This window comes from Dendrobates tinctorius, unplaced genomic scaffold (assembly GCF_039654945.1).
Source record: "Dendrobates tinctorius isolate UK_male_01 unplaced genomic scaffold, ASM3965494v1 ptg000019l, whole genome shotgun sequence".
In the NCBI taxonomy this organism is placed as follows: Eukaryota; Metazoa; Chordata; class Amphibia; order Anura; family Dendrobatidae; genus Dendrobates; species Dendrobates tinctorius.
Genome location: NW_027361687.1, coordinates 62326822 through 62337257, shown reverse-complemented (window position 1 = coordinate 62337257; position 10436 = coordinate 62326822).

Sequence of the window (10436 nt, the reverse complement as noted above, 5' to 3'; positions counted from 1 at the left end):
GGTCATGCCCTTCGGCATGAAGAATGCCCCTACCACTTTCCAGCAGATGGTCAACCACCTGCTTCGGGGACTGGAGGAGTACGCGGTGGCGTACTTAGACGATATTGCCGTCTTCAGTTCCACCTGGGAGGAACACCTTCAGCACCTCCAGGAGGTGCTCAAGCGTCTTCACCAGGCAGGCCTGACCATCAAGCCGGGGAAGTGCCAGATAGGCATGCGCAAGGTCCACTACCTGGGGCACCGGGTAGGCGGGGGTTCCATGAGTCCGGAGCCAGGAAAAGTGGACGCAATCGTGTCCTGGCCCACCCCCAGGACCAAGAAACAGGTGAAGTCCTTCTTGGGCACTGCAGGGTACTATAGGCGGTTCGTACAGGACTATAGCGCCCTTGCCAAACCCTTGACTGACCTCACCAAGCAGAGGCTACCCCAAACAGTCAACTGGACAGATGACTGTGAGGCGGCTTTCCAAGCTTTGAAAGCAGCCCTGTGCAACTCTCCAGTGTTGAGAGCAGTCGACAGCAGTCGCCCGTTTCTGGTACAGACCGACGCCAGCGAGTTTGGCCTCGGTGCTGTGCTTAGCCAGGTCGACTCGGGGGACCAAGAGCACCCCGTGTTGTACCTGAGCCGGAAACTTTTGCCGAGGGAAGTGGCATACTCGACCATCGAGAAGGAGTGTCTGGCCATGGTGTGGGCACTGCAGCGTTTGCAGCCCTACCTGTATGGGCGCGCCTTCACGGTGGTAACCGACCACAACCCTCTGAGCTGGTTGCACACAGTGTCCGGAACCAATGGAAGATTGCTCCGCTGGAGCCTTGCCCTTCAACAGTACGATTTTACTGTAAAACACAGGAAGGGCAGTGAAAACGGCAATGCCGATGGGTTGTCCCGCCGGGGCGAACCCGCTGAGGTGCGCATGGCAGATTACCGAGAGGTAATGCCTCCTTAGCACCCTCTTAAGGGGGGAGGTGTGATGTACAATGCCCGAAGATATGTTTTCTGTTGCAATGTGCTAACAAATCCTCCATCCTAGGACATTGTAAACTGTCAGTAGTAGGAATTCCTTCCCCCCAGGTTTTATCAACCCTGCCACTTCCTCTGGAAGAGCAGGAATGTTAATTAGCTAGACCATCTTCCTCACACCATTTGGCTTCTCTCAGCTGAAAGAGAAAATGCGGGAAAAAGGTCTTTGTTTGAAATAAAACTTTAAGAGCCTGCCCTGCGAAAACCGTACCAAGTAGAGATATGAAAATCATATTTTTGTAACCTGAGCGGTCCCAGCTTCGAGACCGCGTATGTTTCGAAGTTCTACCCTGTCCAGAACATGAGATAGGATTTGCGCCCAAATGGATGGTCATATCGCATAGATGTTTGATGTTTTCTTGATAGGCTCATTACGCTGGGAAACATGATACCACTGATGAGTCCATACCAGCTTCTCCCATAAAGTTATAGCTAATCTAAGTTTTGTAGCCAAAACATAACTTGGATAAGAGAGGTGGGATCAACCCAGAATGCACCTCTCTGTGATGTCACATAGGAAAGTCTATAAGGCATTCCCTGGCAGAACCAGCTCAGAACAGCTGCAGAATCCGTGCTGACAAGAACTCAGATGAGCGGAGAAGTGCAGCTCCGCCTCCACCCACCTTAGCCGCATGGTCTGCCTAAGGAACAATATGGAACTGTGAGTGTAATCTCTTTGTTTTCTCCACTTTTATTTTATACCTGTACTGTACATATTTTATGTCTCAATTTTATAGCAACTCTTATCTGTAATCACTGTCCTCTTTCGGAAAATAAATGAAATAATTATTTAGATCTGTCTCTATGCTCTAAGACTCGAACTATACGCCTTTGATAGATAATCGCTACTAATTCAAGGGGTTTGCCACGGACCCTCTTAATTTAACACTGTGAATTAAGTAACCGTGACTGGTGGCAGCGCGTTGTGTACGGCTATTACGGCTTGCTGGCAGTACAGAAGGGTCTTATATTGTTGAATAAGGGTCTGCGGCCACAGCATTGATAATTCCCTTACTGCAGAAGCCTAATTGCCGGTTCACAACAGGCAGCCCGTCCGGCGACCAATTATCCTAGGTGCAGTTCCCTGACTGACCTGAGGGTAAGGGGGGCGCCGGAGAGCTGCGAGTTCCAAGGTGGAACTGAGAAAGTGGGATATACACAAATCCCCGCAGTACTTGGAAGATTGATAGCAGTGGTGGGGCATCCAAATTAAACTCCCCCTGCGGCAAATTGTAGAGCGAGATTAGCTTGCTGGATATTTTTGTCACATGGTGTCAGTGGTGGGATCGTGACATAGTGGTGACACAGGGTCCGCTGTCCGTCGCGTTTTGGTGGCAGCGGGACCCCCGTTAGTCGTCGCCCGTAAGTTGACGAACGGCCGTGGGCTGTTCGTCACAGTCTGTATATACAGAGGGGTCTGGCCTGGGGTCTGTATATACAGAGGGGTCTGGTCTGGGGTCTGTATATACAGAGGGGTCTGGTCTGGGGTCTGTATATACAGAGTGGTCTGGGGTCTGTATATACAGAGGGGTCTGACCTGGGGTCTTTATATACAGAGTGGTCTGGTCTGGGGTCTTTATATACAGAGTTGTCTGGGGTATGTATATACAGAGGGGTCTGGTCTGGGGTCTGTATATATAGAGGGGTCTGGTCTGGGGTCTTTATATACAGAGTGGTCTGGGTTATGTATATACAGAGGAGTCTGGCCTGGGGTATGTATATACAGAGGGGTCTGGTCTGGGATCTGTATATACAGAGGGGTCTGGTCTTGGGTCTGTATTTACAGAGAGGTCTGGGGTCTGTATATACAGAGGGGTCTGACCTGGGGTCTTTATATACAGAGTGGTCTGGTCTGGGGTCTTTATATACAGAGGGGTCTGGCCTGGGGTCTGTATATACAGAGGGGTCTGACCTGGGGTCTGTATATACAGAGTGGTCTGGTCTGGGGTCTTTATATACAGAGGGGTCTGGCCTGGGGTCTGTATATACAGAGGGGTCTGGTTTGGGGTCTGTATATACAGAGGGGTCTGGTCTGGGGTCTGTATATACAGAGGGGTCTGGTCTGGGGTCTGTATATACAGAGTGGTCTGGGGTCTGTATGTACAGAGGGGTCTGACCTGGGGTCTTTATATACAGAGTGGTCTGGGGTATGTATATACAGAGGGGTCTGGTCTGGGGTCTGTATATACAGAGGGGTCTGGTCTGGGGTCTTTATATACAGAGTGGTCTGGGTTATGTATATACAGAGGAGTCTGGCCTGGGGTATGTATATACAGAGGGGTCTGGTCTGGGATCTGTATATACAGAGGGGTCTGGTCTGGGGTCTGTATATACAGAGGGGTCTGGTCTTGGGTCTGTATATACAGAGTGGTCTGGGGACTGTATATACAGAGGGGTCTGACCTGGGGTCTTTATATACAGAGTGGTCTGGTTTGGGGTCTTTATATACAGAGGGGTCTGGCCTGGGGTCTGTATATACAGAGGGGTTTGACCTGGGGTCTGTATATACAGAGTGGTCTGGTCTGGGGTCTTTATATACAGAGGGGTCTGGTCTGGGGTCTGTATATACAGAGGGGTCTGGTCTGGGGTCTGTATATACAGTGGTCTGGGGTCTGTATATACAGAGGGGTCTGACCTGGGGTCTTTATATACAGAGTGGTCTGGTCTGGGGTCTTTATATACAGAGGGGTCTGGTCTTGGGTCTGTATATACAGAGTGGTCTGGGGTCTGTATATACAGAGGGGTCTGACCTGGGGTCTTTATATACAGAGTTGTCTGGGGTATGTATATACAGAGGGGTCTGGTCTGGGGTCTGTATATATAGAGGGGTCTGGTCTGGGGTCTTTATATACAGAGTGGTCTGGGTTATGTATATACAGAGGAGTCTGGCCTGGGGTATGTATATACAGAGGGGTCTGGTCTGGGATCTGTATATACAGAGGGGTCTGGTCTTGGGTCTGTATTTACAGAGAGGTCTGGGGTCTGTATATACAGAGGGGTCTGACCTGGGGTCTTTATATACAGAGTGGTCTGGTCTGGGGTCTTTATATACAGAGGGGTCTGGCCTGGGGTCTGTATATACAGAGGGGTCTGACCTGGGGTCTGTATATACAGAGTGGTCTGGTCTGGGGTCTTTATATACAGAGGGGTCTGGCCTGGGGTCTGTATATACAGAGGGGTCTGGTTTGGGGTCTGTATATACAGAGGGGTCTGGTCTGGGGTCTGTATATACAGAGGGGTCTGGTCTGGGGTCTGTATATACAGAGTGGTCTGGGGTCTGTATGTACAGAGGGGTCTGACCTGGGGTCTTTATATACAGAGTGGTCTGGGGTATGTATATACAGAGGGGTCTGGTCTGGGGTCTGTATATACAGAGGGGTCTGGTCTGGGGTCTTTATATACAGAGTGGTCTGGGTTATGTATATACAGAGGAGTCTGGCCTGGGGTATGTATATACAGAGGGGTCTGGTCTGGGATCTGTATATACAGAGGGGTCTGGTCTGGGATCTGTATATACAGAGGGGTCTGGTCTTGGGTCTGTATATACAGAGTGGTCTGGGGACTGTATATACAGAGGGGTCTGACCTGGGGTCTTTATATACAGAGTGGTCTGGTTTGGGGTCTTTATATACAGAGGGGTCTGGCCTGGGGTCTGTATATACAGAGGGGTTTGACCTGGGGTCTGTATATACAGAGTGGTCTGGTCTGGGGTCTTTATATACAGAGGGGTCTGGTCTGGGGTCTGTATATACAGAGGGGTCTGGTCTGGGGTCTGTATATACAGAGTGGTCTGGGGTCTGTATATACAGAGGGGTCTGACCTGGGGTCTTTATATACAGAGTGGTCTGGGGTATGTATATACAGAGGGGTCTGGTCTGGGGTCTTTATATACAGAGTGGTCTGGGGTCTGTATATACAGAGGGGTCTGACCTGGGGTCTTTATATACAGAGTGGTCTGGGGTATGTATATACAGAGGGGTCTGGTCTGGGGTCTTTATATACAGAGTGGTCTGGGTTATGTATATACAGAGGAGTCTGGCCTGGGGTATGTATATACAGAGGGGTCTGGTCTGGGATCTGTATATACAGAGGGGTCTGGCCTGGGGTCTGTATATACAGAGGGGTCTGGTCTGGGGTCTGTATATACAGAGGGGTCTGGTCTGGGGTCTGTATATACAGAGGGGTCTGGTCTGGGGTCTGTATATACAGAGGGGTCTGACCTGGGGTCTTTATATACAGAGTGGTCTGGTCTGGGGTCTTTATATACAGAGGGGTCTGGCCTGGGGTCTGTATATACAGAGGGGTCTGACCTGGGGTCTTTATATACAGAGTGGTCTGGTCTGGGGTCTTTATATACAGAGGGGTCTGGTCTGGGGTCTGTATATACAGAGTGGTCTGTATATACAGAGGGGTCTGACCTGGGGTCTTTATATACAGAGTGGTCTGGGGTATGTATATACAGAGGGGTCTGGTCTGGGGTCTGTATATATAGAGGGGTCTGGTCTGGGGTCTTTATATACAGAGTGGTCTGGGTTATGTATATACAGAGGAGTCTGGCCTGGGGTATGTATATACAGAGGGGTCTGGTCTGGGATCTGTATATACAGAGGGGTCTGGTCTTGGGTCTGTATTTACAGAGAGGTCTGGGGTCTGTATATACAGAGGGGTCTGACCTGGGGTCTTTATATACAGAGTGGTCTGGTCTGGGGTCTTTATATACAGAGGGGTCTGGCCTGGGGTCTGTATATACAGAGGGGTCTGACCTGGGGTCTGTATATACAGAGTGGTCTGGTCTGGGGTCTTTATATACAGAGGGGTCTGGCCTGGGGTCTGTATATACAGAGGGGTCTGGTTTGGGGTCTGTATATACAGAGGGGTCTGGTCTGGGGTCTGTATATACAGAGGGGTCTGGTCTGGGGTCTGTATATACAGAGTGGTCTGGGGTCTGTATGTACAGAGGGGTCTGACCTGGGGTCTTTATATACAGAGTGGTCTGGGGATGTATATACAGAGGGGTCTGGTCTGGGGTCTGTATATACAGAGGGGTCTGGTCTGGGGTCTTTATATACAGAGTGGTCTGGGTTATGTATATACAGAGGAGTCTGGCCTGGGGTATGTATATACAGAGGGGTCTGGTCTGGGATCTGTATATACAGAGGGGTCTGGTCTGGGATCTGTATATACAGAGGGGTCTGGTCTTGGGTCTGTATATACAGAGTGGTCTGGGGACTGTATATACAGAGGGGTCTGACCTGGGGTCTTTATATACAGAGTGGTCTGGTTTGGGGTCTTTATATACAGAGGGGTCTGGCCTGGGGTCTGTATATACAGAGGGGTTTGACCTGGGGTCTGTATATACAGAGTGGTCTGGTCTGGGGTCTTTATATACAGAGGGGTCTGGTGTCTGTATATACAGAGGGGTCTGGTCTGGGGTCTGTATATACAGAGTGGTCTGGGGTCTGTATATACAGAGGGGTCTGACCTGGGGTCTTTATATACAGAGTGGTCTGGAGTATGTATATACAGAGGGGTCTGGTCTGGGGTCTTTATATACAGAGTGGTCTGGGTTATGTATATACAGAGGAGTCTGGCCTGGGGTATGTATATACAGAGGGGTCTGGTCTGGGATCTGTATATACAGAGGGGTCTGGTCTTGGGTCTGTATATACAGAGTGGTCTGGGGTCTGTATATACAGAGGGGTCTGACCTGGGGTCTTAATATACAGAGTGGTCTGGTCTGGGGTCTTTATATACAGAGGGGTCTGGCCTGGGGTCTGTATATACAGAGTGGTCTGGTCTGGGGTCTTTATATACAGAGGGGTCTGGCCTCGGGTCTGTATATACAGAGGGGTCTGACCTGGGGTCTGTATATACAGAGGGGTCTGGTCTGGGGTCTTTATATACAGAGGGGTCTGGCCTGGGGTCTGTATATACAGAGGGGTCTGGTCTGTATATACAGAGGGGTCTGACCTGGGGTCTTTATATACAGAGTGGTCTGGGGTATGTATATACAGAGGGGTCTGGTCTGGGGTCTGTATATACAGAGGGGTCTGGTCTGGGGTCTTTATATACAGAGTGGTCCGGGTTCTGTATATACAGAGGGGTCTGGCCTGGGGTCTGTATATACAGAGGGGTCTGACCTGGGGTCTGGTGTCTTTATATACAGAGTGGTCTGGGGTATGTATATACAGAGGGGTCTGGTCTGGGGTCTGTATATACAGAGGGGTCTGGTCTGGGGTCTGTATATACAGAGGTGTATGTATATACAGAGTGGTCTGGGGTATGTATATACAGAGGGGTCTGGTCTGGGGTCTATATATACAGAGGGGACTGGGGTCTGTATATACAGAATGGTCTGGTCTGGGGTCTGTATATACAGAGGGGTCTGGTCTTGGGTCTGTATATACAGAGTGGTCTGGGGTCTGTATATACAGAGGGGTCTGACCTGGGGTCTTTATATACAGAGTGGTCTGGTCTGGGGTCTGTATATACAGAGGGGTCTGGCCTGGGGTCTGTATATACAGAGGGGTCTGACCTGGGGTCTGTATATACAGAGTGGTCTGGTCTGGGGTCTTTATATACAGAGGGGTCTGGCCTGGGGTCTGTATATACAGAGGGGTCTGGTCTGTATATACAGAGGGGTCTGACCTGGGGTCTTTATATACAGAGTGGTCTGGGGTATGTATATACAGAGGGGTCTGGTCTGGGGTCTGTATATACAGAGGGGTCTGGTCTGGGGTCTTTATATACAGAGTGGTCCGGGTTCTGTATATACAGAGGGGTCTGACCTGGGGTCTGTATATACAGAGTGGTCTGGTTTGGGGTCTTTATATACAGAGGGGTCTGGCCTGGGGTCTGTATATACAGAGGGGTCTGGTTTGGGGTCTGTATATACAGAGGGGTCTGGTCTTGGGTCTGTATATACAGAGTGGTCTGGGGTCTGTATATACAGAGGGGTCTGACCTGGGGTCTTGATATACAGAGTTGTCTGGGGTATGTATATACAGAGGGGTCTGGTCTGGGGTCTGTATATATAGAGGGGTCTGGTCTGGGGTCTTTATATACAGAGTGGTCTGGGTTATGTATATACAGAGGAGTCTGGCCTGGGGTCTTTATATACAGAGGGGTCTGACCTGGGGTCTTTATATACAGAGTGATCTGGGGTATGTATATACAGAGGGGTCTGGTCTGGGGTCTGTATATACAGAGTGGTCTGGGGTATGTATATACAGAGTGGTCTGGGGTATGTATATACAGTGGGGTCTGGTCTGGGGTCTTTATATACAGAGGGGTCTGGGTTATGTATATACAGAGGGGTCTGGCCTGGGGCCTGTATATACAGAGGGGTCTGACCTGGGGTCTTGATATACAGAGTTGTCTGGGGTATGTATATACAGAGGGGTCTGGTCTGGGGTCTGTATATATAGAGGGGTCTGGTCTGGGGTCTTTATATACAGAGTGGTCTGGGTTATGTATATACAGAGGAGTCTGGCCTGGGGTCTGTATATACAGAGGGGTCTGACCTGGGGTCTGGTCTGGGGTCTTTATATACAGAGTGATCTGGGGTATGTATATACAGAGGGGTCTGGTCTGGGGTCTGTATATACAGAGGGGTCTGGGGTATGTATATACAGAGTGGTCTGGGGTATGTATATACAGAGGGGAGTGGTCTGGGGTATGTATATACAGAGTGGTCTGGGGTATGTATATACAGTGGGGTCTGGTCTGGGGTCTTTATATACAGAGTGGTCTTGGTTATGTATATACAGAGGGGTCTGGCCTGGGGCCTGTATATACAGAGGGGTCTGACCTGGGGTCTTTATATACAGAGTGGTCTGGTCTGGGGTCTGTATATACAGAGGGGTCTGGCCTGGGGTCTGTATATACAGAGGGGTCTGACCTGGGGTCTGTATATACAGAGTGGTCTGGTCTGGGGTCTTTATATACAGAGGGGTCTGGCCTGGGGTCTGTATATACAGAGGGGTCTGGTCTGTATATACAGAGGGGTCTGACCTGGGGTCTTTATATAAAGAGTGGTCTGGGGTATGTATATACAGAGGGGTCTGGTCTGGGGTCTGTATATACAGACGGGTCTGGTCTGGGGTCTTTATATACAGAGTGGTCCGGGTTCTGTATATACAGAGGGGTCTGGCCTGGGGTCTGTATATACAGAGGGGTCTGACCTGGGGTCTGGTGTCTTTATATACAGAGTGTTCTGGGGTCTGTATATACAGAGGGGTCTGGTCTGGGGTCTGTATATACAGAGGGGTCTGGTCTGGGGTCTGTATATACAGAGGGGTATGTATATACAGAGTGGTCTGGGGTATGTATATACAGAGGGGTCTGGTCTGGGGTCTGTATATACAGAGGGGTCTGGTCTGGGGTCTGTATATACAGAGGGGTCTGTATATACAGAATGGTCTGGTCTGGGGTCTGTATATACAGAGGGGTCTGGTCTTGGGTCTGTATATACAGAGTGGTCTGGGGTCTGTATATACAGAGGGGTCTGACCTGGGGTCTGTATATACAGAGTGGTCTGGTCTGGGGTCTTTATATACAGAGGGGTCTGGCCTGGGGTCTGTATATACAGAGGGGTCTGGCCTGGGGTATGTATATACAGAGGGGTCTGGTCTGGGATCTGTATATACAGAGGGGTCTGGTCTTGGGTCTGTATATACAGAGTCGTCTGGGGTCTGTATATACAGAGGGGTCTGACCTGGGGTCTTTATATACAGAGTGGTCTGGCCTGGGGTCTTTATATACAGAGGGGTCTGGCCTGGGGTCTGTATATACAGAGGGGTCTGGCCTGGGGTCTGTATATACAGAGGGGTCTGACCTGGGGTCTGTATATACAAAGTGGTCTGGTCTGGGGTCTTTATATACAGAGGGGTCTGGCCTGGGGTCTGTATATACAGAGGGGTCTGGTTTGGGGTCTGTATATACAGAGGGGTTTGGTTTGGGGTCTGTATATACAGAGGGGTTTGGTCTGGGGTCTGTATATACAGAGGGGTCTGGTCTGGGGTCTGTATATACAGAGGGGTCTGGCCTGGGGTCTGTATATACAGAGGGGTCTGACCTGGGGTCTGTATATACAGAGGGGTCTGGTCTGGGGTCTTTATATACAGAGGGGTCTGGCCTGGGGTCTGTATATACAGAGGGGTCTGACCTGGGGTCTTTATATACAGAGGGGTCTGGTCTGGGGTCTTTATATACAGAGGGGTCTGGCCTGGCGTCTGTATATACAGAGGGGTCTGGTTTGGGGTCTGTATATACAGAGGGGTCTGGTTTGGGGTCTGTATATACAGAGGGGTCTGGTCTGGGGTCTGTATATACAGAGGGGTTTGGTCTTGGGTCTGTATATACAGAGTGGTCTGGGGTCTGTATATACAGAGGGGTCTGACCTGGGGTCTTTATAT